Source organism: Schistocerca piceifrons, chromosome 1 (genome assembly GCF_021461385.2).
Source record: "Schistocerca piceifrons isolate TAMUIC-IGC-003096 chromosome 1, iqSchPice1.1, whole genome shotgun sequence".
NCBI lineage: Eukaryota > Metazoa > Arthropoda > Insecta > Orthoptera > Acrididae > Schistocerca > Schistocerca piceifrons.
The window spans coordinates 1,238,492,207-1,238,519,307 of record NC_060138.1 but is presented as its reverse complement, the minus strand read 5'-3'; the positions used below and the strand labels follow the sequence as shown (position 1 = coordinate 1,238,519,307).

Below are 27,101 nucleotides of genomic sequence, written 5' to 3'. Positions count from 1 at the left end.
CTGTGAGTGGAATTGAGACTGGGCAATTAGTTGTCCAGGCACGACTCAACGGCGCGACTTCACAGCGTCCATTGTACCAGAAAATCTCTCCCGTATACCTAGCGTGTATAGTACACCTGGCAGGAAAGAATCTCTGCTTCATAATTCCATCGGTGAGTGCATGGTCTATGTTCGAGTTCCAATCTGTTAGAAGGTTTCAAAACACCGCAAACTGTGCTGTAGAGAGACAATTAATATATATTCGTTTTAAAAATGATTTTCATCCTCTTCACAAACTACACAAGAGATTAAGTTCATAGTGACAATCTTGCATCGTCTCGCGCAACACTTCAGAAATCTCGATTATGCGGCAGCGTGCTAAAGTCAATTGCACAACATTCCCTAGGCAGTACTTAAGAGGCGAACCCGCACTGCGCAATGCGCATGCTCGCTCCCATCGTGCGTAGCGTGCTGTGACAGCCGACTGCCGTTAGGACAGCAGCGGTATCTGGTGAGTTCATATAGCATTAATTGTCAGTTCGTGATTTCTGTTGTCTCGTAGACTGCAGGTGGTTTAGGCGGAAAAGCTGATTGTCTGGCATGACAGTCAGCGAGAGTGCTGTTCTAAGAGCTAATGTAAGAGAATTTCCGATGTCCAACAAGCGGTGGCCTCACATAACCCTATGTACCACAAGTCAATGATTGATTTTGCGCAAGGTAATAGAGAACAGGACAAGTATTTCGCCGTTCGGCCGTGACATTGAAAGACTTTTGTTTTTTGCGTGTTTGCTAATATAAGCCGTTTTTCGTGTTCCGGCTCCAACTCAGAAACTGTTTATGCTTCTCACAACAAAAAGAATTCTGCTATGCTTCGCGCTTAAATGTGGAACGTAATCGGCCTAGGCGACCAGTTTTAGTTTTGGCACTATTATGATAGAACATATTTATTTACCACGTGTTAACTGACATTTCGTGAACATTAATACGTCATTCCTAGTTTGTGTCAGCACATTAAAAACGTATATTATAGGATGTATCTTCAGACAAAAGTATCCAATAGTAAAATTAAATCCAGTAGCTCTACTGTTTACTATTTCCAAGGGCCTTTAGCATCATTTCCAACAGGTCACATTTCATCGGGCAATCCTGTAATTCTAGTGTTATTCCTCTGTCTTCGATGTCTAGGTTATATCGGATAATTCGTCACACTACTGCATAATAAACACACAACAATATTTACCCTATAGTTCCAGAAAATAAGGAAGACTTGCATTACAGAAACATAACGCTTGTAAACATGGCAGTCGCGTATGTCGCTAAAAGAAACAAGTATATTAAATGTAAAGACTGTGGCTGCCTTTCATCGTATTTTTCGGCCCCATAGGCAATGTTTACATGAGACTGTAGGTAAAACTACGCTGCCCACTTCTTTTTGTGAATAGTTTGATGACAAAAACGTGCATTTTGTTACTGTAGGCATACGCCCCTCCTTTTATGTCCTTATGTCACATTGAAAAAAGTGTTTCGGTATCTTGGAAGATAAAAGAACATGAGTAAGTATCGTTTCTCAGACCTCTGCGGAGAAAATCACTGAGCGAATTAGTGGCGAGTAAAACAGCCTTCGTCAAATATCTTGCGCCTAATTGAGCAATTCACGGACAAACTGGACTTCATCAGGCAGCATTGGCGTTCGCAGATATTTATCATAGTGAGAGCAACATTCTAATCTTTAATGTAACTTATTTGAAGTTTTGATAATCTGTCGTACCTCAGAGCTAAATTTGACAAAGAAAGGAATATTAGGGTTTAACGTCCCGTCGACAACGAGGTTATTGGAAAGGGAGCACAAGCTCGGATTGTGTCAAGGATGGGGAAAGAAGTCGGCCGTACACTTTCTAAGGAACAATCCCAGCATTTACATGGAGCTATTTAGGTAAATCACGGAAATCGTACAACTGGATGGCTGGGTGAGGATTTGAACTGTCATCGTTCTGGAAAAGAGCCTACTGTGCTAACTACTGCGCCACCTTGCTCTGTCTAAATTTGATATGAGATATGCAAAACATGTTCTGTCAAACGACTAATAGTTCCGTATTTTCAAGGAACATTGCTTTGATACCTAAAAGTTAAGCATACTTCATTAGTGTACGTAAACTGCAGAGTTTTTGTACTGTAAATATGAATGTAGATGGTACATTTGCGACTTAACGATCTGAAATTACATCGCCATATGCTTCAATCCAGCGATCCAACGAATTAGAAGTTTATGCTAGAAAATGTTCACAAAAGAATTTTTGTCCATATTCGAATAATATTAGATCTACCCCAAAAATAAAAAATCTGAAATACAAAAGAATATAGGAATACTTTATATTGTGAAAAATTCCGTGTGTTATTAACATAAATAACCGGAAAAAATACGACTGATTAATATTTCTTAAAAAAGAGAAACAGAAAACAAACTTCAAAGACGCTTATTTAGGGTTGATGCCAATTTGCTTGATTACAGAACTTCGTATCTGATAATGCTAATGGATGTATTGCATTATTTTAATGCCTTCTATTTTTAAAACTGACTGACATAGTTAAAACTTAATAAAACATAAATGTCGATAGCTGGATTTTCTGGATTGTTTGAGCAGTCAAACTCGGGCCAGCATTTGACGAGATGAATGTCGGGAACCTCCAGGAACAACCTCAAACTGGTGTGTACAATCTACTCTTAATAACATAGGACTGAAACAACTAAAGACGTAAGTACTGCGACAAGACCGGTAGTGCTATGGCCATGCCTTTAGCTGGGGAACGAAATGCGGAAAACCAAATATCGGGATAGCTGCTGTGACTCTAAAAAATCGTTTTATGCAAATGAAGCAAAGTTTCATCCTTCTGTGTACTTCGTTACTAATTAAAAATTTACTTTGCGCGCAAAAAATGAAAAACCACTATTTAGGGATTCGTGTGTGTTCTGCCCTATGCAGTCTTTCTCATTTGTATTGATATTCAGTTCTAAGGAAACTATCCCATAAAAAAGTTGGTTCTTTCACATCTTATAATCATATATCGTAGCCTGATAATGAACTCTCTCTCTTCGTAATTGCTCATAGTTTTCATGTACTCCGAAAAAAAGTAAATGTTTACTTTGAAAAGTGTAATCGCTGGCCAGTTTGCATTTGGTTCAATTTAGGTAAACATTGCGGTATATGAACTGTAGCTAACATATCGAAATCGTTTTTAACAGTGGGACGGGAGCCATTTCTCCTTGCGGCCCCGAGTAAATAAGTGATATGTATTGGCATTTGTGCCTCGGATTTCTCTTTTGCATGTTGTTAACAGTTGCAGACACACTTTACGTTAACCATTGCGTTAAGAGATTTTTCGTTTTGGAAATACAGATAGACATTGCAGATACAGGGGCAGAGTTAGCTGTGTACTGCATGCGTCTTTTTTCTTGCCTACAGCATCAGTTCTATTCACTTAACGTTCAATAACTACTAGTGTTAACAAAGTTAAAAAAAGGTAAAGCCGACCTGATAATTTACTTTCCGATTAAATGACAATAAAAATAAACTTTTCGTTCAAGTGCAACGAGAAATATAATACAATTACGGTTCGTCTCTTAGCTGCGAGCAGTCCAAGCAAGTAGACAGAATTTTCTTCTTTCTTTAGACGGTAGTTAAGATGGATCGTCGATTTGGAGTCCATAGGGCTGAAAGTTTTGCAAGAAAAGAAAAATGCCCCGAATGTACCGGGTACATCCAGTAGTCAGTAGTGTGTTAACACAAGCAGCTTTCTACGTTTACCAGAATGTGAATACAAATTTTTAAACCACTTCAGAATATGGTTCTAAAGCTTTGTTGGATTACTTGCTCCCTTAGAAATGCATTACAGAAGCAAGATACGAATATGAGATTAACTATGCCTATAAATCTGAGCTCTTACACTATGGGATCAAAAGTATCCGGACACCCCCAAAAACATACGTTTTTCATATTAGGTTCATTGTGCTGCCACCTACTGTCAGGTACTCCATATCAGCGATCTCAATAGTCATTAGACACCGTGAGAGAGCAGAATGGGGCGCTCCGCGAAACTCACGGACTTCGAACGTGGTCAGGTGATTGGGTGTCACTGGTGTCATACGTCTGTACGCGAGATTTTCACACTCCTAAACATCCCTAGGTCAACTGTTTCCGATGTGATAGTGAAGTGGAAACGTTAAGGGACACGTACAGCACAAAAACGTACAGGCCGACCTTGTCTGTTGACTGACAGAGACCGGCGACAGTTGAAGAGGGTCGTAATGTGTAGTAGGCAGACATCTATCCAGACCATCACACAGGAATTTCAAACTGCATCAGGATCCACTGCAAGTACTATGTCAGCTGGACGGGAGGTGAGAAAATTTGGATTTCATGGTCGAGCGGCTGCTCATAAGACCACATCACGCCGGTCAGTGTCAAACGACGCCTCGCTGGGTGTAGGGAGCGTAAACAATGGACGATAGGACCGTGGAAAAACGTTGTGTGGAGTGACGAATGACGGTGCACAATGTGGCAATCCGATGGCAGGGTGTGGGTATGGCGAATGCCCGGTAAGCGTCATCTGCCAGCGTGTGTTGTGCCTACGGTAAAATTCGGATATTATGGTGTGATAGTGTTTTTCATGGAGGGGGCTTGCACCCTTGTTGTTTTATGTGGCACTATTACAGCAAAGGCCTACACTGATCTTTTAAGCACCTTCTTGCTTCCCACTGTTGAAGAGCAATTCGGGGATGGCGATTGCATCTTTCAGCACGATCTAGCACCTGTTCAAAATGCACGGCTCGTAACGGAGTGGTTGCAAGACAATAACATCCCTGTAATGAATGGACTGGCCTGCAAAGAGTCTTGACCTGAATCCTATAGAACACGTTTGGGATGTTTTGGAACGCCGACTTCGTGCCAGGCCTCAACGACCGACATCGATACCTCTCCTTAGTGTAGTACTTCGTGAAGAATGGGCTGCCATTCCCCAAGAAACCTTGCAGCACCTGACTGAATGCCTGCGAGAGTGGAAGCTGTCATCAAGGCTAAGGGTGGGCCAATACCTGATTGAATTCCAGCATTACCGAAGGAGGGCGCCACGAACTTGTAAGTCATTTTCAGTCAGGTGTCCGGATACTTTTGATCACACAGTGTATGTAAGACAGAATATTAGCTACCATACGCATTTCCCATTACAACTACCATTTTGTTGATTTGAATGTTCTGAACAGGTTGTTATTTTCGGTTTCTGAACCAGTAAATTCGTCTCAAACAGAAAACAAATTAATCTGATACTGCTGACTTTCTCACTCTCACTACTACTACTACTACTACTACTACGTGATCAGGCCCAGTGGACCGCACGCATCTACAAGTTTCCTCCTCCACTGTATTCTGTCCATTGCTGCTATCCGCCATTCGTCCACATCTATTGACATTTGTTTTAAATCTTCATGGAGTCCATCCCTCCAACCCTTCTTGGGTCTCCCTGGCGGTTTCTTTCCTGTAGGTGTGAAATCCAGGAGCTTCCGAGGCCATCTGTGATCCTCCATCCGGGCCACATGGCCGGCCCACTGCATTCGTTTGGCTTTGACAGCTCCTGCTATGTTGGGCTGCTGGTATAGTTCCTCAAGCTCTTGGTTGTATCTGATCCTCCATTCCCCGGTATCTGCATCCAGAACCGGACCGAAGATCTTCCGAAGCACTTTTCTCTCAAAGACAAGGAGCTTATGGAAGTCCTGTTTCCGGATACTCCATGTCTCACAGCCATATAGAACAACAGGCTGGATCAGGGTTTTGTACAGTCGAATCCTGAACTGTCTGGAGAGAGATTTGGATGGAAGCAGTTGTGCTAGGCTGTGGTAAGATCGGTTTCCTGCTTGTATTCTGGCATTGATCTCTGCTTCACATGACGAGTTCTCAGTGAAAAGTGCCCCTAGGTATTTGGATTCTTGCACTCTCTTGTAGGAATGGTCCCCAACTTGCAGTGATTGTAGATGATCAGCAGTCTGACAATGACCACGCGTCATAACGAGGTACTCTGTCTTAGCTTCGTTTATGTTTAGCCCAAATTTGCTGGCAGCCTCCTTTAGTGCTTTGGTCATTTGCTCCAACACCTCTTCCGACCTAGAGAGTAAACAGATGTCGTCTGCATAGGCTAAGTATGCCAGTCTCTTTCCTTCGATTTCAATCCCTTCGTTCTCTTGGAAGGTCTCGCGTATGATCTTCTCGAGGACAAAGTTGAACAGGATAGGGGACAACCCATCTCCTTGCCTGAGTCCTGTCACAATTTCAAATTCCTGTTACGCGATTTCCCATCTTCACCTTTGCATGTGTTTCGTTCAGACAGATCTTTATCAGATTGATGAGTTTCTCTGCTATGCCAAACTCCCTTAAACAGTTGAGCAGGCTCTTGCGATGTATGCAATCATAGGCCTTCTTAAAATCAACGAATAAAATATGCAAATCTTTACCATATTCACCCAGTTTCTCAGTGAGCTGCCGGAGACTGAAGATGTGATCTATTGTTGACCGTCCTGGCCGGATACCTCCCTGGTACTCCCCAATCACCGATTCTGCCACTGGCTGAATTCTAAGTCTGAGGCAATTGGACAGGATCTTACAGCAGACGTTAAGCAGGGCGATTCCTCGATAGTTGTCACATTTCAGTTTGTCGCCCTTCTTATGTATTGGACAGATCAGAGCTGTTTTCCATTCTCCTGGTAGTTCTTCTTTGGTCCATATTGCCTGTATCAGTCGGTGTATTTTTTCTGCAAGTTTCTCTCCTCCTGCCAGGATCATTTCAGCCTGTATTCCATCTTGACCTGGACTCTTATTCTGTTTAAGGTGTCTGATTCTGGTTTTTATCTCATCCAGGGTAGGTGGGGGATAGTCTGCATCGTCTGTAATTGGGTACTGGAAATCAAACTGCAGTTCAGGTTCATCACAATTTAGCAGCTGTCGAAAGTACTCTTTCCATCTCTCAGCTATGTCCCTATCGTTCGTCAGGATCTTATCACGGGAATCTTTGACAGATTTCTTTGCAGAGGTACTTCACCCTCAGAAACATTTCCCTCGTCTTTTGTCCTCTGAAGTCTGTTTCTGCTTCAGTGATGATATTCCTTATGTATTTCCTCTTTGCTCTTCTCAGAATTGCTTGTGTAGTCTTTCGGACCTCCTCAAATTGTGCTTTGGCCTGTGCCAGATTTGTCCCCTTCAGCCATTTGTTCCTGACTTCTTTTCTCCTTTCCAGGGCATCTGCACATTCCTTTCCAAACCAGATCTTCTTGCCCACTGGGTTTCCCATGAGTGTTTCCTTTGCTGTATCCCTAACTGAGCTCTGGATGTTTCCCCACATAAGTTCGAGGTCCTGATTTGCGTCCACTTTGCTGAGTGCTTCAAAGCGGTTACTAAGTTGCAACTGGTATCTGGTCTTCGTTGCCTCATCTTTTAGTTTCTCCACATGGTACCTTTCCACTCTTTTTAACTTAGGCCCCGTTCTTCCTTTACACTGTATGTTTAAATGGCCTCTGACCAGGAAATGATCACTCCCACCTTCGGCACCCCGCGCTGCCTTAACGTCTAACACCTATCTCTTGGCTCTGAGATCAACGGCAACATGGTCTATTTGATTTACAGTTCTCCCATCTGGTGATACCCAGGTTCCTTTATGTATGTTTTTCCGCTGGAAGTTTGTGCTGGAGATGAACAACCCTAATGATGTCGCGAAGCTGATGAACCTAACTCCATTGTCATTGCTTAGGTTGTGTAGACTGTGCCTACCTGTTGTGTCTTGGAATATTTGTTCTTTCCCAACCTTGGCATTCATATCACCAAGGGGGATCCTCAGGTGTCCATTTGGTACAGCGTCCATCACTGCCTCTAGCTGTGCATAGAACTCGTCTTTCACTTCACATTCGCTCTCCTCCGTGGGAGCATGACAGTTCACAAAAGTCGCCTTAATATGCTTTACTTCCAGTGTTAGAACAGATATTCTTGGGTTGACTGAAACGAATTCTGAAACATTAGTGGCCAACGTCTTACTGACACAGAAACCAGTGCCTAACAGATGACCTCGTACACAGGCTCCATACAGAATTGTACAGTTTTCAACATCAATGCTCCCAGCATCGTCCCACCGGATTTCTTGCAGTGCAACTAGGTCTAGTTTATACCTCTGAATTTCCTTGACCACACTGATTGCAGCTCCTGTCTTGTACAGACTCCTTACATTCCACGTTCCAAATCGTATACCGTTTCTTTGCCATTGACGTCGTCTATTTTTGTCAGTAATGTTCCGAGGCTTACTTGTAGTCTTGAAAGCATGTTTAGTTTTTTACGGAGAGAGGGTGCTGGCCTCCCGTTCAACCTGCGGTGTTACCCTCACAGCTCACAGGACTGCTGGCTTTTCTTAAGGGGTGGGCTCCCCTCAGGAGTTGGGTTATAGGAAGGGATAAGAAAATTGGAAAGACGCCCTCGGGCCTCGAAACCTAATACCGTTGGGGTCGAAAAAGCAAGAGTTGGCAAAGGGAGGCCGACAGGGAAGGAGAAAGAAGGAGTCTGACACAAGTAAGTGGAAGCAATGTCAGACTCAGCTCGGGTCCCCGCGGTCGCCACCCGCGTACTTCTAGCTGAAGCCCCTGGGGCTCTCACTCTCACACATCCGGAAACTAGTGTTATAGCAGTGCTCCCTGAATGCGGTTTAATGTTCTGTTTTCAGTCATGTATCTCTCTCTTTACAATAAAGTAAATGTCGAAGGCGATCATGTGGCTTAATTCGCGTGATGCCAAAGAATCGATACCATTATTGGTGAAAACGAGCATGGGAACAATATACTTTGCGACGCCTTGTAAGAAAGTGTCATCCATGTTTCATTCTAATCGGTCATTCATTGTTATTGTGTATTTTTACAATGAAATAATTAAAAAATTACATATTTATCTGTATACCAATAATAAGTATACTAGACAAGCATCCCGATATCCAATCACCGATCAGTCACGCCGGGAATACTTAAAGAACTGTGAATTTTGAAACATCAGAAGATAGTAAGAATTTGCAGAACGACCTGCAGAGAATTGATGACTGCAGCAGACTGTGGCAGTTAGACCTGAACGTAATGTATTGCGCATACATAGGAAAAGAAATCAACTACTGTGCAGCTACAGTGTTGATGACGAACAGCTGGAGACAGTGTCTGCCGTAAAATATCTAGGCGTAACTATCCAGAGCGACCTTAAGTGGAATGGCCGTGTAACACAGATAGTGGGAAAAGCAGACACAAAACAGATTCATCGGAAGACTCTTAAGGAAATGGAACTCATCTACGAAAGAAGTGGCTTATAAGGCGCTTGTTTGACCGATTCTTCAGTATTGTTCATCTATCTGGGATCGCTATCGGGTAGTACTGATAGAGGAGACAGAGAAGATCCAACGAAGAGCGGCGCGTTTCGTCACGAGATCGTTTAGCTGGCGAGAGAGCGTTACGGAGATGCTAAACAAACTCCACCGGCAGACGTTACAAGAGATTTACTACTGAAATTTCGGGACAGCACTTTTTCAGGAGGAGTCAGACAACATATTACTTCCCCCCACATATATCTCGCGTATTGACCACGAGGAGAAAATTCGCGAGATTAGAGCCAATACAGAGGCTTACTGACAATCATTCTTCTCACGCACTATTTGCGGGTGGAACAGGGTTGGAGGGTTTGCGGAGTATGATACAGATGTAGAACTTTATTTTTTAAGTACATAGGACACCAATGTAATGTCATTCTGGATCCCAAATCGAGAACTATATACTTCTGTTACTTTCTTGAAAATCTCAGGAACACTTGTCTTGTTTTTATGGACTGTTCCGAAAGAAGTCGAGGAATCTTCTTTCAACAGATGGATCATAAGGGGGTAACTAGTAAACCAATTATCGAACGTCAAATTCCTATTTGTTTTCGTTATTTGCTCCACCAAACAGTTGACAATATCATATGCTTTATTACTAAGCTGGTAAGGTCCTAGTGGTTGTTTTCCCGAGTATACTATCAGTCTGAAGGTATAGAATATCTTCGTATCTACGAAAGCATGTTTTTTTAATGCTTTATTTGGCTGGTTTGTTTGCCATCTAGACACAGAAATGACATCATACGGTGAATCGCTTGTGCGTGAGGCAATACACAATTAGGTAACAGACAACATCCCATCTGTAGCCTTGGTACAGTATGTGTGGCATGCTGAAAAGCTTCAGAAAGAAAAATTTGACTTGGAAGTAAGGATGGGTAGAAGCCTAGCATCGTAAATTTACAGTCAGATTGTTCGGAAACAGACTCAGATAGAAGTAACGATGGTAGTACGATGTAGATTTTGGAACATCTGGTATGATTTTTAGTAATTTAATTGAAAGCTTTGTTGCTTTGGTAAAAATAAAATTGTTTCTTTTTGTCGTGACAGAATAAATTACTATTAATCACACCAGATTTGTCGGAGAACAGCAGCAACACGCGTAATTGATCCAGCTTTAAGAAATTCTATTACCTTTTAGCGGAAAATTCGTCCGGTACTCTCCGACGTTAGAAAAGTCGTGGTGTTCCGTTCGGAGCAGGAGGCGGCTGTCTTTTCTCATTCGCGATATCGAAAATTACTAAAAAATGAACAGAAATTTTTTTTCGGAGGAAGATCGCGCGGAGAAAACAGACGGAAGTTACATGAAAGAAACCTAAGGGACCAACTAATTGGATTTGTACGAACATATAAACGGAACTGAAAGAACTTGGAATAAATACGATAACCATGTCGTCACGACAGCCTCCTGTTCCGATAGAACACACGCTGGATCATAAGCTGCATAAATCTTTTAAACAGAAAAGATTATCACAAGTATAATTAATGAAAATAAGGTTGAGAGATTTTCTTTGAAATTAAATAAACTTCAAGGCTTCAAGTATTATATTATGAAACGGAAACTTACATTAACATGGCCACCCATTGTGGCGGTGGAGCTAATTTTCATGATACACATTCTCGCTTGTTTGTGGCTACATATATTTTTCAATCACTTAAACTCTTAAATTTACAATAAAATGATTATATCAGTATGGAGCACAATACTTTTGCATCCGACTCGCAACACATTCACAGAAGAACAGCTAGACAGCGGCACGGCTCCCTGCAGAAGTAAAAATTGGCAATTGTTATTTATAAACAGAGGTGCATCGTTTTTTTTTTTTTTTCACTGATCGATAGCAGCGTATAACAGTTTATAGCTATCGTGATATTCTGCGCTTTTCAGGAGCGCGGCAAAGATATCTGGTTACAACATTCATTGGTATATGTTAAAAGTTCGCACATACTGACGCGAATACAGAAAAAAACGTTTACATGTTAAAAATCGCAGTGATAAAGGCTGTAATGTCACAAACAAAGTAACATTATTTCTTAGTTTTAAAGACTCATAGTTTAAAAAATGTGTTTGTCAACATATCAGTTGCATACATAATACTGAGAACTTCGTAGCCTCTTTGATTAAGACTTTGTATCCTTTTACTTATGCAGACTATAATGTCAACATATTGCCCAAGGAGAAGTTAAGCTTCTCCCACCATGTTGTAAACCTCTGTCATTTTCAAGGCACGAACTGGATAAGCCCTTCAAATGACAGTAACTGTTACTTGTCGAGATATCGTTGGCTTTCGATATTATCGGTCAGATTCCCTGGAGTTATTCGCAGATGATGGTTAACTTTTTACTTGTTCAATGGATTATAAATTCGGTCTCTCACTGTAATGCCGAACTTGTTAGTTTACACTCGCAATGCCCGTTAACAACGAAAAATATGACAACTCACTGGCAATTTTTACGATAGTCTCTTACATTAATCTTTTCTACTAATTCTTTTTTGACCGAGCGAGGTGGCGCAGTGGTTAGACACTGGACTCGCATTCGGGAGGACGACGGTTCAATCCCGCGTCCAGCCATCCTGATTTAGGTTTTCCGTGATTTCCCTAAATCACTCCAGGCAAATGCCGGGATGGTTCCTCTGAAAGGGCACGGCCGACTTCCTTCCCCATCCTTTCCTAATCCGATGAGACCGATGGGGACGCTGTCTGGTCTCCTTCCCCAAAAAAACAACAACAACAACTAATTCTTTTTTACATTCAGTGACTACACGTAATGTAGTCAAACACACACACACACACACACACACACACACACACACACACACACACACACACACACACACACACACACCTTACACATTTTTAAAAATTCTATTGAGCAGAAGCAGTTGTCTACACCTACATCTACATGGATACTCTGCAAATCACATTTAAGTGTCTGGCAGAGGGTTCATCGAACCACCTTCACAATTCTCTATTACTCAATCTCGTATAGCACGCGGAAAGAACGAACACGTGTATCTTTCCGAACGAGCACTGATTTCCCTTATTTTATAATGGTGATCGTTTCTCCCTATGTAGGTCAGTGTCAACAAAATATTTTCGCAATTGGAGGAGAAAGTTGGTGATTGGAATTTCGTGAGAAGATTCCGTCGCAACGAAAAACGCCTTTCTCTTAATGATGTTCAGCCCAAATCCTGTATCATTTCAGTGACACTCTCTCCCATATTTCGCGATAATACAAAATGTGCGGCCCTTCTTTGAACTTTTTCGATGTATACTCCGTCAGGCCTATCTGGTAAGGATCCCACACCGCGCAGCAGTATTCTAAAAGAGGACGGACAAGCGTAGTGTAGGCAGTCTCCTTAGTAGGTCTGTTACATTTTCTAAGTGTCCTGCCAATAAAACGCAATCTTTGGTTAGCCTTCCTCCACAACATTTTCTATGTGTTCCTTCCTTGTTCGTAATTACAATACCTAGGTATTTAGTTGAATTTACAGCTTTTAGATTAGACTGATTTATCGTGTAACCGAAATTTAACGAATTCCTTTTAGCACCCGTGTGGATGATCTCACACTTTTCGCTATGTAGGGTCAACTGCCAATTTTCTCACTCTTCAGATTGTCAAGCAAATATAATGATTTCGGTCTGTGCTTGAAGTTAATTTTGTTGTGTATTAAATTTTTACTTATAATGCAGTTCAAATCGCAATAAATGGTAATTATTGCAAGCAGTTTGTTAGCTTGTCGTTAGACACTTGTCGTTTCGAGAAAAATCGTACTTAAGGTCTTCACAAAGCTGCGTCAGCTGTTCTCGCCTCCTGACGTCACGCAGAGTAAAGCTGTGGAGCAGAGGACGCAACGTCGTCAAGGCGTGAATTAATATTTCTCTCATGACGACTGATCGAAATTGGTTTTAATACTTCTTATTCCCCTCACAGATTTGAGCGTATAATATGATGTACCGTAGGCAATGCATTTCGGCAACATTGACTTTGCCCGTTTGCTGCCGCGCATGCGCAGTTCTTGTCCCCCCCACGCTTCCTTTCCGCTCCGACTCTATGCGCGGAAGCGTTGTGCTAGGCTGTAGTACGAGTTTACTTGCATTGCTGTTTCTGTGAATTTACCTATTCTTTTAGCATCAGATGTAGGCTGGATGTTAGCACATCATTTCTCATATCTATATTAGGGTCTCTGGACCTCATCATCATCACCCACTTCTTCCCCTGTCAGATGTGAAGGTACAAACATGTAGTTGCATTAAAAAGTCTCTTGCGCTCGTTTTGTGGTTGACCAAAATAACAACAAGTAAAGTCTTCGATTGTAATGCTTTTTACTGTTGTGGGTTATTTTCTAAGTAGGTCTTTTTTTCACCCCAAGGAGTGGAGCGAACTGTTCGACATCCCGCTCATTAAAGAGTCATGGTCTATTCACCCAAATAATAGACAAGCTGATAGTGGGGTGGATGGAGGATACCAACTGGAAATAAATAGGAGGGAGTTACTAGGTCTGGCATTAGCCTTACAACCAAGGGTAAGCATCCGATGATCTTGTACAGAACGGGGGACTGGAAGCATATTGATTTATTTCTGTGGCTTAGTCCTTCATTGAGGATGTTATCTCTGCCAAAAATCAGAATGTTGTGTTTGTGTGAAGTGTATATACATTGTATGTGCGTGTGTGTTACTGCATGATTGAAGGTTGTGACATGATGGTTTCAGGAAGGTTGCAGTTATCATTTCTTTGTGTATTACACTCTAAGACGCACCATGAAGGAATTGTCTAAATGGGATGGAAATCGCTAGATGTGATGAACATGTATAGACAAACAAATGATTACAATTCCGAAAAATTGGACGATTTATTCAAGAAAAAGAGCTTCACAGACTGAGCAAGTCAATAATACATTGGTACGCCACTGGCCTTTATCCAGGCAATTATTTGGTCTTGACACTGATAGAATTGTTAGACGTCCTCGTAAGAGACACTGTGCCGCATTCTTTCCAATTGGCGCGTTAGATCGTCAAAAGCGCGAACTGATTGGAGTATCCTGTCCACAGTGCTTCAAATGTTCTCAGTTGGGGAGTGATCCAAGACTTTGCTGGCCACGGTAGAGTTTGGCAAGCACGAAGACAAGCAGTAGAAACTCTCGCTGAGTGTGGGCGGGCATTATCTTGCTAAAATGTAAGCCTAAGATCGCTTGCCATTAAGGGCAACAAAAAGGGGTCTAGAATATCGTCGACGTCTGCTTTGTTGTGAACACCATGACCCTTGGTGAAGATACGTCTTCAGCCTGGAATCTCATTGACTGGACTAGAATTGTCTCGGTGATGAGTCCTGCTTCGAATTGAGCCCCAACGACTAGTGAATACGTGTCTGCAGATGCCCCAGACAGCAACTGGATACCAGCCTGACTGAATGAAATCTTCTCGGTGTTCAAGCTGTGACAGTTCGAATAAAATTCTCGAGTTTTCGATGGCTGTCTCCTCCACTGTCGTTAGAAGTAAAGCCACTGACTGCAAGGGCTGGCATCGTCCTCTGCTTATACAGCCACGATTGCGGTCTGTGGCACCAATGGTTGGTTGGTTTGGCATATAAAGGGACCAAACCACAGGGTCATCAATCCCTTTTTCCTGACGCAAACAAGGCTCAAGGTAAAACAACACCCATCTTTAATTTGTGGAGGTAAAGGGGGTAAAAGGAATGGGGAACCACTCCGAAAGAGAAAACGAAAGAAAGGAACAAAAACAGGGGGAAAAAGTACACCACAAGGAAAAGCAGAAGAAGGTATTAAAACCGTAGAGCAGATGCTCTGGGCTGGCTTACCTCAAGAATAAAAGTGGATGAGTCAGCCACTCTGAAACACTCGAAAATGTCCATCAAAAGGACAAGGCGAGATGAACACACATACGGAAAAGATGAACAACAAGACAAACTAAATGCACAGATGAGAGATGCCCGAACCGGAAGGCGAGTTGGGCACCTCACAGCAGCTCCGGCCTGCCGCGGGACCCAGTGACGTCAGTTGGCACGAGGGGCCGCCACCTCACCTGAACCCGCCGCTGCCTCCTCCTTGCAAGCGGCGAGCATTCGTCGTTGCTTCCTTTCGACATCCAGTGCCCGCCCCCACGCCCTGCTAAGTGCGTATCCCTAACCGTCGCGCGCCATATGGCCCAACAAGGAGGAGTGATAGTCTGGGGTGCCATTTATTTTCATAGCAGTACCCCTTTGGCTATCTTCTGCTCAGTAAAGCGGTACGCCGACGATATTCTACGCCCCGTTTTGTTGCCAATCGTGGCAAGCCATCTTGCGCTCACATTTCAACAACATAATGCACACCCACATATGAGCAGGGATTCTACTGCTTGTCTTCATGCTTGCCAAACCGTGCCTTGGCCAGCAAGGTTGCTGGATCTCTCCCCAACTGAGAAAGTTTGGAGCATTATCGGCAGAGCCCTCCAACAAGTTCTGCATTTTAACGATCTAACACGCCTGTTGAACAGAATTTGACACGATATCCCTGAGGAGGACATACAGTTCTGTCAATAAGTGCCGAGCTGAATAACTGCCTCTGTCGCTGAGCCAGATATTGTCGCCTGCCCTGTTTCAGAGGAAACCTGTCAGCCTGCAAGATCCGCACAATCACAGAGGGTAGGATTATTGATAGTTGGGAGCTCCAACGTTAGGCGCGTTATGAGGCCTCTTAGGGACATGCCTGCCAAGAAGGAAAAGAAAACCAACGTGCACTCCGTGTGCATAACGGGTGGAGTCATTATTGATGTGGAAAGGGTCCTCCCGGATGCCATGAAGAGCACAAGTTGCAGCCAACTGCGGGTGGTTGCTCACGTTGGTACCAATGATGTGCGTCACTGTGGATCAGAAGAGATTCTCTCTGGTTTCGTGCGGCTAACAGAAGAGGTAAAGATTGCCAGTCTTGCTTGCAAGATGAAAGCAGAGCCGACCATTTACAGCATAGTCGACAGGACCGATTGTGGACCTCTGGAACAGAGCTGAGTGGAGGGTCCGAATCAGAGGCTCAGACGGTTCAGCGACCATGTAGGCTGCAGATTTCTCGACTTGCGTCAAAGGGTGGTTCGATTTCAGGTTCCCCTGAATAGGTCAGGTGTCCACTATACGCAGGAGGCGGCTACATGGCTAGCAGGGGCGGTGTGGCGTGGGCTGGGCGGTTATTTAGGTTAGGGGGTCTCGGGAAAACGCAAAAAGGGCTTAGTCACAAAGGGTGCAGGCCGAACACAGGAAGAACGTAGATGCAGGAACCATCGGTATAACACTCGTAGATTGTCGTAGCTGTGTTGGGGAAAGTACTAGGGCTCCAAGCGCTAATAGAAAGCACTGATGCTCAAATCTTTATAGGCACTGAAAGCTGGCTAAGCCGGATATAAGCTCAGCCGAAAATTTTGAGAAGAACCTAACGATGTTCCGAAAGGATAGGCTAAACACGGTTGGCGGTCCGTGTTTGTAGCTGTTAGAAGTAGTTTATCTTGTCGCGAAATCGAAGTAGATAGTTCCTGTGAGTTAGTATGGGCAGAGGTCATTGTTGGAAACCGGAATAAAATAATAATTGGATCCTTTTACCGCCCTCCCAATTCAGATGATGCAGTTGCTGAAACGTTCAAGCAAAACTTGAGTTTGATTTCAAACACGTACCCCACTCATGCCATTACAGTTGGTGGTGACTTTAATTTACCCTCGATATGTTGGTGAAAATACATGTTTAATTCCCGAGGTACGCGTAAAACATCATCCGAAATTGTGCTAAACGCATTCTCTGAAAATTATTTCGAGCAGTTAGTTCATGAGCCCATGCGAATAGTAGACGGTTGTGAAAACACACTTGACCTCTTAGCAACAAATAACCCTCAGTTAATAACGAGGATCAAATCGGATACAGGGATTAGTGAACACAAGGTTGTCGTAGCGAGGCTGAATACTGTAACCCACAAATCCTCCAAAAGTAATCGAAAACCATACCTATTCAAAAAAGCAGAAAAAAATTCACTTGACGCCTTCCTGATAGACATTCTCCAATCCTTCCAAATTAATAATATAAGTAGAGATGATGTGGCTTGAATTCAAAGAAATAGTATCGGCAGAAATTTAGAGATTTATACCAAATCAATTAACAAACGACGGAGCTGATCCTCCTTGTTACACAAAACGGGTCAGAACACTATTGCAGAAACAACGAAATAAACATGCCAAATTTGTCCGCAGCTCGTGGTCGTGCGGTAGCGTTCTCACTTCCCATGCCCGGGTTCCCGGGTTCGATTCCCGGCGGGGTCAGGGATTTTCTCTGCCTCGTGATGGCTGGGTGTTGTGTGATGTCCTTAGGTTAGTTAGGTTTAAGTAGTTCTAAGTTCTAGGGGACTGATGACCATAGATGTTAAGCCCCATAGTGCTCAGAGCCATGTGAACCATTTTTTTGATGACAAATTTAAACAGACGCAAAATCCCCAAGATTGGCGATCTTTTAAGAAGCTCGAAATTTAGCGCGGACTTCAATGCGAGATGCTTATAACAGTTTCCACAACGAAACTTTGTCTCTAAACCTGGCAGAAAATCCAAAGAGACTCTGGTCGTATGTGAAGTACGTAAGCGGCAAGAAACAATCAATGCCTTCTGTGCGCGATGGCAATGGAGATACTGCTGCCAAAGCAGAGTTACTAAACACAGCCTTCCGAAATGCCTTCGTAAAAGAAGACGAAGTAAATATTTCAGAATTCAATTCAAGAACAGCTTCCAACACGAGTAACGTAGAAGTAAATATCCTCGAAGTAATGAAGCAACTTAAATCACTTAATAAAAGCAAGTCTTCTGGTCCATACTGCACACCAATTAGGTTCCTTTCAGAGTATGCTGTTGCATTAGCTCCATGCATAACAATCATATGCAACCGTTCGCTCGACGAAAGATCCGTATCTAAAGACTGGAAAGTTTACAGATCACTTAATTACAGGCCCATTATCATTAAAGTCTATATGCAGAAGGATTTTGGAACATATATTTTATGTTTGAACATTATGAATTACCTCGAAGAAACCGGTCTATTGACACACTGTCAACATGGGTTCAGAAAACACTTTGCTTATGAAATGCAACTAGATCTTTATTCGCATGAAATGTTGAGTGCTATTGACAAGGGATTTCAGATCGATTCCGTATTTCTGTATTTCCGGAAGGTTTTTGATACTGTACCACACAAACAGCTTCTAGTGCAATTGCATGTTTATGGAATATCGTCACAGTCATGACTGGATTTGTAATTTTCTGTCAGAGCGGTCACAGTTCCTAGTAATGGACGGAAAGTCATCGAGTAAAACAGAAGTGACTTCTGGCGTTCCCCAAGGTAGTGTCATAGGCCCTTTTCTGTTCCTTATCTATACAAACGATTTGGGAGACAATCTTAGCCGTTGTCTTAGGTTGTTTGCAGATGACGCTGTTGTTTATCGATAAATAAATTCATCAGAAGATCGAAACAAATTGCAAAACGATTTAGAAAAGACATCTGAACGGTGCGAAAATTGGCAGTTGACCCTAAATAACGAAAATTGTGAGATCATCCACATGAGTGCTAAAAGGAACTCGTTAAACTTCAGTTACACGATAAGTCAGTCAAATGTAAAGGCCGTAAATTCAACTAAATACCTAGGAATTACTATAACGAACAACTTAAATTGGAAGGAACACGTAGAAAATGTTGTAAGGAAGGCTAACCAAAGACTGCGTTTTATTGGCAGGACACTTAGAAAATGTAACAGATCTACTAAGGAGACTGCCTACACTACGCTTGTCCATCCTCTTTTAGAATACTGCTGCGCTGTGTGGGAACCTTACCAGACAGGACTGACGAAGTACATCGAAAAAGTTCAAAGAAGAACTGCACGTTTTGAATTATCGCGAAATATGGAAGAGAGTGTCACTGAAATGATACAGGATTTGGGCTGGACATCATTAAAAGCAAGGCGTTTTTGGTTGCGACGGAATCTTCTCAAGAAATTCCAATCACCAACATTCTCCTCCAATGGGAAAATATTTTGTTGACACCACGGGAAAATAAGGGAAGCCAGAGCTCGTACGGAAAGATATAGGTGTTCGTTCTTTCGACGCGCTTTACGAGGTTGAGAATTGTGAAGGTGGTTGAATGAATCCTCTGCCAGGCACTTCAATGTAATTTGCAAAGTAGCCATGTAGATGGAGACAAGGGCCAGACGTCCACCAACGCGTTATAGACTTGTTGAAATTGTGAACTCTTTCTCCTGACTAAATAAACTAATTTTTTGAAATTGTAATCATTTGTTTGTCTGTACGTGCACATCACATCTGCCAGTTTTAGTTCCATTGTGATAATTCTATTGTGGTCCGTCGTTCCCTTTTTTGTCGTAGATTGTATGTACATGCAATTCGCAGATTGTTAATCATTTAGTTTAATAGTGAACGCTGCCAACTGTATGTGCTAATATAGTTATAGTAATTCTCTTTCTGTATTTATATCGATTACTAATAGCATAAGTAGCTGAACTCAAACGTTTCATCAGATCCTCAGTGTGTTTTTTTTTCCAGTTCAACCCCTCATCAATGCATACACCTAGAAATTGTGAATATTCTACCTTAGCTACCGATTTCTGATCGAAGTCTAGATTTATTAATGTGTCATTCCATTCACTGTTTGGAGCTGTGTGTATGTGTTTTGTCAAAATTTAATGACAGCCTATTTGCAGAGAACCACTTCATGATTTTCTGAAAAACATTGTTTACCATTTCACCAGTTAATTCTTGTCTGTTGGGTGTGATAGCTATACTTGTGTCATCGGCTAAAAGTACCAGCTTTGCATCTTTGTGAATATAGAATGGCAAGACATTAATATATATTATGAACAGCAGAGGACCCAAGACCGAACCTTGGGGCACCCCATTCTTGATTGTTCCCCAGTTTGAGAAATCACCAGTTTTTGCATATTATGTGAACTGCTTTTTTCAACTAGACCAGAGATCGTCCACACTCCACTTCAAACATGCGTTTCGGTTCTTTTTTTTATGTCCCACATGTACTGGTACGTAAGTCAATATTTGATACAGTGTAGAGTTCAAAGGTAAATTTGACGAAGTTCTTTTCATAAACAATCACTTTGCTAGATGTTAACAATTCGAGGTCTGTACTAAATCTTAGGAAAATATCATACAGTTTATGTAAACTAACACTAGAATTACTATACATTTCGCCGACCGAAGTGGCCGAGCGGTTATAGGCGCTACAATCTGGAACCGCGCGACCGCTACGGTCGCAGGTTCGAATCCTGCCTCGGGCATGGACGTGTGTGATGTCCTTAGGTTAGTTAGGTTTACGTAGTTCTCAGTTCTAGCGGACGGATGGCATCAGAAGTTAAGTCCCATAGTGCTCAGAGCCATTTTTTTACTATACATTTCGTTTAAACTGACACTATAAGTTAATAAACTGAATAAATCTATAAATTTATTATGAAACTGTTGACTAAATGTTGTCAGATATTTGTCCGCCATTTCAACAGCAATTTATTATCAGAATACTATAATCTTTCCCATACAAACTTATCGGTCACCGTTTCTGGGAACAGATGTGTCTTATTACTTAACCCCATGTCGGTTCTATCTGTCATAGCTGTGGGTTGAGACGTACTGGCGAATTTGCCCTGTACTTTTTCTTCTGTTAAGTCACAAACACATTCTTCCAAAGTTGCAAGACTAGATGTTGTCTTAGAAATAATGTTAGACACCGTACTGTGCTCTAAAACATTTAACCTATAGCGTGTCCGAGACTTTTGCTTCACCCAATTTTTGTTGAGTTAAATCTTTAATTTGCGTTAAATCGTTACTGTATTTATTTCCCTAAATTGTACGTTAACCTCATTGCTAAACAAATCACGTTGTTTAAGTACCTCAGAATTTAACTTCTCTCAAAAAGCAGATATTGTCGATTGTAGTTGCGACATTTGATTACTCATACAGGGTGAAAATTATTGAACTATATGAAAAAAAAACATAAATTAGTTACAAACTACAGCGTGCACACACTTTATTCAACACGAAAACATCACTACAGATGCTTGACTTAGGTTATGACATGTTCGATATGTCTGCCATCTTTGGCGATAATGTGTCGCAGACGAATAGCGAAATTCTGCATGACCTGCTGGAGTATCGGAACATCGACGACCTCCTGAACGGCTGTTTTTAGATCAGCAATGGCTCTGGGGTTATTTTTATACACCTTGTCTTTAATAAAGCCTCACAAATAGCAGCCGCATGTGTTCAGATCCGGAGAATATGGCGGCCAATCGGGGACCATGCCAGTGGCCTCTAGGTAATGCAGAGCCAGAATGCGGTTCCCCAAGTGCTCCTCCAGGACATCAAAAACTCTCCTGCTTCGATGGGGTCGAACTCCGTCTTGCATGAACCACATCTGGTCAAAATCAGGGTCACTTTGGATAATGGGGATGTAATCATCTTCCAAAACCTTCACGTACTCTTCAGTAGTGACCATGCACCAATTTTGCTTATTGATGAACCCATCCAAATGAAAATGGGCTTCATCGCTAAACCGAGGCATATAAGTGCATGCTAAGTCCCATCATGCCCTGCGGCCAACTGTGCAGTTTGAAAGTCATAACGCAAACCGTTCAGAAGTTATGACGATTTTATTTCGTACAGTTCAATAATTGGCGCCCTGTAACTATTTTATCTTGCTTGAGGTTAGTGTTAGTTGATTTTATTTCCACTTTTAATTTGGAAATCTGTGTTTGTATACTAAAGTTTAAATCAGTCATAAAAATAGTTCAAATGGCTCTGAGCACTATGGGACTCAACTGCTGAGGTCATTAGTCCCCTAGAACTTAGAACTAGTTAAACCTAACTAACCTAAGGACATCACACACATCCATGCCCGAGGAAGGATTCGAACCTGCGACCGTAGCTGTCTCGCGGTTCCAGAAAATCAGTCATAGTTTCTTTTGTGGCGGCGTTCGTAGCGACATCAATTCGCTGTAGAAACGGCTTACGAAGTCACCGCCACACTTTTAATAGCGGGCCGACCGGTCCGCTGGAACAGTGAACAGAAAGATGAAAACCCAAACACTCTGATTAAATAAAAGTCGGTACTTATCTTTATTAACGAAGATACAGAAACACAGTAGTGAACTCCGTGTCTACAGAAATCTGTCTGGTTCGAGTCGGAGCGGCTAGGTCAGCGTCGGTTGACGACAAACAACAACTCTGCTGCGATGAACACACAACTGACTAGCAAGTACACAATTCGGTGGCGAGTATACAACTGAGCGGCGAATACAGAACTGACCTAGCGCTCGCGACTCCAGCGCTTAAGAAACCAGAAGCCAGCGGTGGCGCGCGCAGACTTGCGGCGATTTCCTGTCTCGCTGGCGCTGCTTATGCGGACGGCGTCCGGACTTCGATGCTGCCAACCTTTTGGCAGCGGGCTCGGGTGGCATTACTGGCTAGGATATAACAGTTTCCTTTAATTCAGCCTATAGAGCTTTCACACCACTGGCCATTAAAATTGCTACACCACGAAGATGACGTGCTACAGACACGAAATTTAACCGACAGGGAGAAGATGATGTGATACGCAAATGATTAGCTTTTCAGAGCATTCACACAAGGTTGGCGCCGGCGGCGACACATACAACGTGTTGCCATGAGGAAAGTTTCCAACCGATTTCTCATACACAAACAGCAGTTCACCGGCGTTGCCTGGTGAAACGTTGTTGTGATGCCTCGTGTAAGGAGGAGAAATGCGTGCCATCACGTTTCCGACTTTGATAAAGGTCGGATTGTAGCTTATCGCGATTGCGGTTTATCGTATCTCGACATTTCTGCTCGCGTTGGTCGAGATCCAATGACTATTATAAAAATATGGAATCGGTGGTTTCAGGGGGGTAATACGGAACGCCGTGCTGGATCCCAACGGCCTCGTATCACTAGCAGTCGAGATGACAGGCATCTTATCCGCATGACTGTAACGGATCGTGCAGACACGTCTCGAGCCTGGAGCCAACAAATGGAGACGTTTGCAAGACAACAACCATCTGCACGAACAGTTCGACGACGTTTGCAGCAGCATGGACTATCAGCTCGGGAATCATGGCTGCGGTTACCCTTGACGCTGCATCACAGACAGGAGCACCTGCGATGGCGTACTCAACGACGAACCTGTGTGCACGAATGGCAAAACGTCATTTTTTCGGATGAATCCAGGTTCTGTTTACAGCATCATGGTGGTCGCATCTGTGTTTGGCGAATCGCGATGAACGCACATTGGAGGCGTGTAATCGTCATCGCCATACTGGCGTATCACCTGGCGTAATGGTATGGGGTGCCATTGGTTACACGTCTCGGTCACCTCTTGTTCGCATTGACGGCACTTTGAACAGTGGACGTTAAATTTCAGATGTGTTACGAGCCGTGGCTCTACCCTTCATTAGATACCTGCGAAACCCTACATTTCAGCAGGATAATGCACGACCGCATGTTGCAGGTCCTGTACGGGCCTTTCTGGATACAGAAAATGTTCGACTGCTGCCCTGGCCAGCACATTCTCCAGATCTCTCACCAATTGAAAACGTTTGGTCAATGGTGGCCGAGCAACTGGCTCGTCACAATACGCCAGTCACTACTTTTGCTGAACTGTGGTATCGTGTTGAGTTGCATGGGCAGCTGCACGTGTACGGGCCATCCAAGCTCTGTTTGACTCAATGCCCAGGCATATCAAGGTTGTTATTACGGCCAGAGGTGGTTGTTCTGGGTACTGATTTCTCAGGATCTATGCACCCAAATTGCGTGAAAATGTAATCACATGTCAGTTCTAGTATAATATATTTGTCCAATGAATACCCGTTTATCATCTGCATTTCTTTTTGGTGTAGCAATTTTAATGGCCAGTAGTGAATACTTTCACCCACTCGTTAAATATTTTAATTATTTTCATCTAATTTAATGTTTAAATTTTCGCTGGAACTTCTAAACCATTCAGGTATGTTAGCCTCCATGATTTTGGTTACAGTAGACCTTCTGTGATAAAAACAATTACTTATATAATAGTCTAAATCGACTCTTCCAATTGCGATGTCAAAAACAATACCAATAAACCCATTGTGAAACTGCTCGTAATACCTACCATAATTTGCACATAAGGACTGACTGAAAGCCATATAGACGCTGCTTATAGAAGAGCTTGTGCAGCTGCCGCGCCGACGCGTCGCAGTGACGATGTGGTAGAGTTAGGCGAACTGCTCCGCTGAAGGTGGGTGTATGGTTTCAGCGCCCAACGTTGGACGGGTTGAGCGTGGTGTCAGGGAAATACGGCCAACGTCATTATAACAGTCAGTGGCCGCTGACGACGAACTTCAGACTCGTGGACTTCTAAAAATTCTTCTTCGTTCTAAATGGGATTAATAAATGTAATATTGACTCCCCAAACAATTAATTCTTCGTATTTTCTTTAAGTCTAGTGTTAATGTTAGTAAGCACTGCTGCAACTGTGGTTGTTCGTCTCGTTGTCCATGACAACCACTGTCGGTACAATCTGTGCAGACTGCTGTTCAACTATTAGAACCCGCGTGTACTTGATAACCAGACTAAAATTCCCACGAACAATTATCGGTGTTTTATTGATCGCAGCAACAGGAGACAGCGAAAAATACACGGCTTGTTTAATCTTTCCGAACTTGCAATTCAAAATCACATCACATGCAGGGGTCAAAAAGTCAGAGTTATCTCGTAACTATGCTTAAACTAATTGCGTTTCTAAACTATTCCTGCAAACGTGACATTGTTTTGACATCACGTTGAATAGTGTCTGAGGGAATAGGGAGGCGTGCATAAAATATAGTATATAACGGAAACTGATTAAATATTGCTGCTTAAATAATTAAAAAAGAAATTTTGACAGACTAATTGAAATAAACTGGAAAGCACTCATATCCTGAGTGAACTTTAGCTGGCATTGAGATCAACAGACCTTCCAATTCAATACATTATTAGATTAAAATTCGTAATTGTACGTACTTCCTTTTCCTGTCACCGCTATTGTGCTTAGAGGTTGGTATGACAATACTGTTTCCGGATCGCCACTCCTCTACTCACATTAATTCTTCTCGTTTGCTTCGATCGTCTTGATGCAGGATTCTTGGCGCGGGCGAAACGGTCAACAGACACGTATGGTCGTCGCGAATGTGCGAATAAACTCTGCTCTGCACTTCACAAGAAGTGCATGGAGTTGTGGGAGGAAGAATGGCTGGCGGTGACGGCCAATGAAGTGCGGTTGGTGAAGTCAACAACTCGGCCGTGGCGTTCCTCCTGCCGGTTGCTCACGCGGGAAGAAGTGAACTTCACGCGTCTTCGGATCTGGCACTGTCCTCTCACGCATAGCTTTCTATTACGGCGGGAGGAACCCCCCGGGTTGTGATGCTTGTGGTGTGCACATCTCTGTCCGCCACATTTTAACAGACTGCATTTTATACCGTGATGCAATGGTAGAAGCACAAGTTGATGGAGATCTTCCCTGTGTTTTAGCTAATGATGAGACGTGTGTGTCTAGGGTTTTAAAGTTTTGTGATGTGTCTGGACTCTGGCCTAAACTTTTAGGCTGGAGGTTTTAGTGTATTGCACAGTGGCTCGCTCTTCCCTTTTTTCCTTGCGGTCAGCCAGCCACTTCCATCTGCAATATTGTCTTAGCTCCCTCTACGACTTTCTTCCTGTGTTGTCCATGTTTTACTGCTGGCGGCATGCTTCGTCCCACGCTTCGGTGTGGGTAGGCCCAACGGGCGCTGAAGACCTTGTCGTCATGCGCCCTTAAAACCCTCTCCATCCATCCATCCTAATAACTTTTTATAACATTTCTTTATCGTATGGTTTGGATAAACATTTTTTTAACAGTATTAATGCGTCGGATCTCGTCATGCGTCCGCCCGGTACCGCTTACAGAGAAAAAAGGTGAAGATTAATTAAATGAAGAGTGTGTATCTCCTTGTTTAGTTTGGATGTCAATATTATTTATGGTATATATATACCACATTTCGAAAGCTTCTATTCTCTTCTTGTCCAAACTGGTTATCGTCCATGTTTCACTTCCATACATGGCTACACTCCATACAAATACTTTCAGAAACGACTTCCTGACACTTAAATCTATACTCGATGTTAACAAATTTCTCTTCTTCAGAAACGATTTCCTTGCCATTGCCAGCCTACATATTATATCCTCTCTACTTCGACCATCATCAGTTATTTTACTCCCTAAATAGCAAAACTCTTTTACTACTGTAAGTGTCTCATTTCCTAATCTAATCCCCTCAGCATCACCCGATTTAATTTGACTACATTCCATTATCCTTGTTTTGCTTTTGTTGATGTTCATCTTATATCCTCCTTTCAAGACACTGTCCATTCCGTTCAACTGCTCTTCCAAGTCCTTTGCTGTCTCTGACAGAATTACAATGTCATCGGCAAACCTCAAAGTTTTTATTTCTTCTCCATGGATTTTAATACCTACTCCGAATTTTTCTTTTGTTTCCTTTACTGCTTGCTCAATATACAGATTGAATAACATCGGGGAGAGGCTACAACCCTGTCTCACTCCTTTCCCAACCACTGCTTCCCTTTCATGCCCCTCGACTCTTATAACTGCCATCTGGTT

At 42.7% G+C, this 27,101-nt stretch overlaps 1 protein-coding gene across 1 annotated transcript in view; it reads left to right on the top strand.

The window, feature by feature from the left end:
• Positions 1 to 410: 410 nt before the first annotated feature.
• The window catches only part of LOC124781976 (serine/threonine-protein phosphatase 6 regulatory ankyrin repeat subunit C-like), a 383,424-nt gene continuing 356,733 nt past the window's right edge, over positions 411 to 27,101 (top strand). Inside the window, exon 1 of the mRNA XM_047253904.1 lies at positions 411 to 490. The gene's annotated coding sequence lies outside the window, so the exon portion shown is untranslated. The remainder of the gene's footprint in view (positions 491 to 27,101) is intronic.